Below are 5,313 nucleotides of genomic sequence, written 5' to 3' on the forward strand. Positions count from 1 at the left end.
CAGCACCCCAAATGTAGATGTGACCCGGTCCAAGACAGTCCATTCACACCACGTGGGGTTAAGTTTCCTGAGCTTCAGCCAAACCTCTTGGAGTTCCTCTTCTGCATTAACATCTCCCAGCCATACCTCTACCTTTACTATTGTATTCTCTTTGGTCAGTCCAAAACATGGATAACCAGCCACTTGCTCCGCATCAATTTCTGGGGGGAACTTGACCAAGGAAGTCCATTCATCAAGCTTGTTGATAGGCCATGGCCAGTTGGTTTTGTAGATGCTTGCAAATTCAGGGAGTCTTGGCGCGCCCATTCAAGGGCTGCGCCGTCGTCGAGCTCGACCTCGCCGTGCTCCGCCTTCACCGGCGCCAGCAGCCCCGGCTCCGTCTTCACCGGAGCCAGCCCCGGCTCCGTCTTCACCGGTGCAAGACCCGGCTCCGTCTTCGGCTTGACGAAGCGCGGGGAAGGAGCCGACGAGGAGGCGCGCCGGCCGCCCTCGCTGATGACGATGCCGGCGCTGCGTGTACGCCGGCCGAGCGGCGTCTCCGCCGCGGGCTCGGCCTTGACGCGGAGCAGCGATGGAGTGCCGGAGGAGTGGGAGGAAGAACGCGACGAGGAAGAGGAGGAGGAGGAGCCGAACCTCCTCGGATCCCATTGCCCGTCGCGTCGGCGGTGTGTCGGGGCGGCCGTCCTCGCCGGGGGGTACGCCAATGGTGGGTTGTTGCCGCCCTCGAGGTGCGCCAGCACGCCGTCGAGGGTGCGGCCGGGGACGCCCCACCAGAGGTGGCGCCCCTCGCTGTTCTTGGTGCCGCCGACCACCGGCGCCCCGTTGGTGGACGCCAGCCATTGCTGCTGGCGGCGCTCGAAGTACGCCGCCCAAGCCGCGTTGTTATCGGCGGCGTACTAGGGAAGGGAGCGCTCGGCGTCGGTGAGAGAGGCGCGCGCGATCTCGACCTCGTCGGCGTAGTACGATGGCTTGGTGACGGTGTCGGGCAATGGGGGAATGGGCACTCCCCCATTGCTGAGCCTCCAGCCCGTTGGCCCGGCGCGCATGTCCGACGGCGCCGGGATGTTCGCCTGAAACAGGAGCCAGGACTCCTGTTCGCGGAGCGAACGGCGGCCGAAGCCGTTGGCCGCCGCCTCGTCTCCAGGGAAACGCTCGGCCATCGGGGAGAGGGAGTGGCTGGGGAGAAGAGATCGGCGGGAGAGGGAGGGTTGGGGTGGCACTCCAACGCAAGCGAGCGAGAGCTTATATAGCCGAGGGAGGGGAGGCGTCGGCGCGCCGCCCCGTGACGCGCCGCCCGTGAGAGGAATCAATGGAAAAGCTGACTGGCGGCAGCCTTGCCATTGATTCCCCGTGGGAAACCGAGGCGTCGGGAAGACGAGGCGGGCGGTGTCGCTGACGAGGCTGCCCCACGACGCGGCTGCCACGCGGCGCTTTCGCGCCAAAAACGATTCGTCCGGCGCCCCCGAGCGCCCCCCAGTGCGCCGGGTTCGGGTTGGGTCCGCCGGCGCCAATTTCGGCCCGAGCCGGCGAAAAATGGACCCCTGGGGGCGTGACTGGGCCGATTTTTTGGCGCAGGCGGCCGAAAAGTCGCCTGGGGGCCTTGTTGGGGGCGCGGCTAGAGATGCTCTAAGAGGGATGAATCAAACAATACGGTAATGAGCATATTCAGAGAAAGAGAATTCATGGTTGCTCAGATGACTAGACGCTGGCTTACCAGCGGCAGAGGCATGTCAGCACTCATGTCTAATAGATTTCAATGGTGGGATGTTTTGGATGGGCTTCTGCTGCCCGCCTCAGCCAAGCCTCGGCTGTCTCCATCTCTTCGGCACTTGAATTATGATGCTGCAGAACAACCTCGATGTGCTCGAGAGAAGGGGGGCGGCCTATGCCGCAGTCAACCTCGCCACTAGCAATCGACCGTGCTGAGACATCGAACATAAGGTGCTGAACCCTTGGCATAGCTCCAGGTGGAAAAAGGCACGTCGAAGTAAGAAACCACTGGAACATGGAGCACCTCGCAGATGGGAATGCATCGGCCCTCACAACCAACGTTCCCGTCACGTGACTTGCGCGCAGCCGCAGAAACTGAAGAGCTGGCAACATCGCAATGGTTTGAATGTCATCCCCATGCAGTTCTTTCACTTCTATTGCCAGGGTGGAGAGGTGAGGAAGCGATGTTGAATGGACCCACTTTGGAAGTCTCCAGAACAACGAATCTGTGAAGGCGTGGCATGAGTCAAAACCACGGATGTGTGGAGGGGGCGCCCAGTTTTGACCCATGTGATCTATCAAACTGCCACCATAATCAATACGCAGATTCTGCAATTTCTGCAGGTTGCCTAAAGACTCGATTAATATATCACTACTGATCAGATCCTTGTCCATTGTTAAGCAGTCAATTTTGAGCGTCCTAAGCTCTGTGAGATGGCTCAACTCTTTCACAATGTGAGGAGATGAGGCTAAGTTTACCATGTCCAGCACTTCGAGGGATGTTAAGTTCCCCATTCCTTTTGGCAGCCTCAAGTTACCATCAACACATAGGCATATCAAATTTCTTAGTTGCACAAAACTTCCAGGCAATTCTTTGATTCTAGTACCTGTTATGTTCAGTGTCTGCAAAAGCTGCAACTTCTTATGTCCATTGGGAGTTCGTGAACATTTGCATGCTTGAGGCCTAGGTACCTTAGGTGAATTAAATTTCCGACATACTTTAGGCTGATACGAGAGCTACTCCTTTGAGGGTGGCCACAATTTTCAAGATTCAACACACGTAAAAACTGAAAGCATGAGAAAGATGGCAACCAATCACAACTTACTGGAGAAAAAACAGCAAAGGTCCTCACTTTTGACAGGCTAGTGCTATCGAACTGATGGTTCTGAACCGTTGCCTTGATATTTTGAAGTGATAACCTACGGAATTTCCTTTCCAGATTAGGTGCATGCCACTCAACATTATCCAATATGAAGATAAAGTTCTCTTCACTTGATAGTGAGCATATAAGATCAAGCACCATATCATGTGTTCGGCAAGTTACTACCATTAAAACCTTCGGCAAGCCACATCCATATCAACCAATCTCTCTCAATCTCAATGTCTTCAGCAAAGATGCTTAGATATAATAAACAAGGCTTCAGATGAGATGGCAAATCATAATAACTAAGTAATAATATCCTCTTCATGTCCTTCACAATACCACCTTGTGTAACTCCACGGCCCATGGAATTGTGCACATGCATCCATTCACCCTTTTGCTTTATCCTTTGGTTACTAACCAGGAGGCTAGCTATTGTAATCATGGCTAACGGTACACCACCACATTTCTTCAATATCTCTCTCGATACTGCCTGTAAATCTTCTGGGCATTTCTCCTCGCTTTGAAATATTCTTCTATGGAATAGTATTTGCGAGTCTTCATCAGAAAGATGTTTCATGTTGTGAATCATGTCATCACTGGAAGAGAGACAAGCTTTAGACACACTCACATTGTGGGTTGTTATGATTACCCGACTATATATGGAGTTTGTTTTTACACAAAGCACAATTTATAAATCTCCATATTTCTTCTTCCCATATATCATCAATTACAACGAGGTACCTATAAACAACTGGATCTTGTAACAAGGATAATTGTAAGGTAGTAAGCAAACCACAGGAATTTCAACCACTAACGTTATGCATGCAGAAATAGTAAGAAATGCAGCAGAGATAACTTATAAGTCTAAGAGACTGACGAAAATAAGGCGCATTCACAAGAAAGAATGAAAGATAATTTGCTTACGGAGAAACAGACCACTATGGAATTGAAGATATCAAATTCAGTATACATTTTGCTACTTTACACATTTCCGAAATATAAATAAAAGACAAGCACTATGTGATGCATACCTCTTATCCACAAGGAATTCACTGATTTCCTCCATGAGTAGTTTCTCATCCCTTGTTGTATTATGAATATCTTTGAACTTATCTTTGTCGAGGCCATACAGTAGGTCTTTGAAAAATTTCCTGATATTTGGGTTTTGACCTACTGGAACAAAAGCTGCACAATCAAATTTGGCTTTGATCTTCTCAAAAACTACTTTGGTGAGGGTTGTGTTTCCCAGCCCACCAACACCAACAATAGAGATCGTCTTCAATTGCTCCTTAGAACTCCCATCGTCACAAATCAGTGCTTCAATAAGGTCATCCCTTGTGTGCTCAAGTCCTACAATCTCCCCTACATCCTTTTGCAGAGCTAACACGCGAGTGTCAATGGTAGCACAATTGCTAGTGCTACACATGTCAAGCTCGTACCTTTTACGCAGCTCTGCCAAGTCCTTCGTAAGATCCTGAGCTTCTTTGATGGTGTCACAGATTTGATGAAGTGCTTTGCCCTTACCAAATAGTTTGGTGGTCTTCTTAAGGAACTTCTTGACTCGATTCCTCATGTTCGTTGGCTTGCTGCTTGAACCCTGATCCACACGCACAAGGAAGTCGTCAACAGCATCTTCCATGTCGCAAGAGAGGTCTCTCACCTTGCCAGCCCAAATCGCGACAGGCTCCTCGAGTTGTTCTGACGGCACCTCTCCAATATTGCGAAGTACGGCGTGCATCATCTCCAGCTCTGTAAGAAGTGATTGTACACCTTTCTTTACTCGCTTACCTAGGTTGTATTCTCCGACGACCAGCTCACCAAGCTTACGGAGGACGGGGCTCAACGCCCCAGCGGCAACCTCCATATCTTGACCTTTATTCGTATTTGCTCTCGATTGCCCTTGGGTTGAAACTCTGCAATGCAAACACAATGGTTTCAACAACACCGAAGGAGCAAAACCAGAACCCATTATTGTGCGGAGATGCATTGCACCTATATTAGCTTTCGAAAACAGAAGTAGAAGAAGAGTACCCTGAATAGCAGGTCTTCAAATCCAATTTGCAGAGCCCTTTGCAACAGCTACCCAAGATGGACTAGAGAAGAATAGATCCAGCTCTGCACAACATAAATTCACATCAGGATCACCGAAAAAACATTACAAAAAGAAGAAGAAAATTGTAGAGACGAGGAAGAGGAGACAGCTCGTGAAAGTAACAGTTCACGAATGCCAGCAACTTCACATCTTTCCCGAGATCTGCAGCACTCTGAAAAGCATGACACGTGGCAAGAGCTGAGCACACATGGACTACTCTGCCGAGTACATCAGCAGGGGTGCTCGGTAAACATTTACTGCCAGAGAAAAATTGTTTTCTTAAATATGTTGCCAAGTATGTGGAGTTAGTCTCGGCAAAGGTGGGCTGTACGTCACGAAGCCGTCAACTGCAAATGGCCATGGCAC

At 50.5% G+C, this 5,313-nt stretch overlaps 1 pseudogene; it reads right to left on the minus strand.

Annotated features, from left to right (window-relative positions):
• Window positions 1–1,640: 1,640 nt before the first annotated feature.
• On the minus strand, window positions 1,641–4,719 carry LOC119289939 (annotated as a pseudogene).
• Window positions 4,720–5,313: the final 594 nt, after the last annotated feature.

The sequence above is a fragment of the Triticum dicoccoides genome, chromosome 4A (genome assembly GCF_002162155.2).
Source record: "Triticum dicoccoides isolate Atlit2015 ecotype Zavitan chromosome 4A, WEW_v2.0, whole genome shotgun sequence".
In the NCBI taxonomy this organism is placed as follows: Eukaryota; Viridiplantae; Streptophyta; class Magnoliopsida; order Poales; family Poaceae; genus Triticum; species Triticum dicoccoides.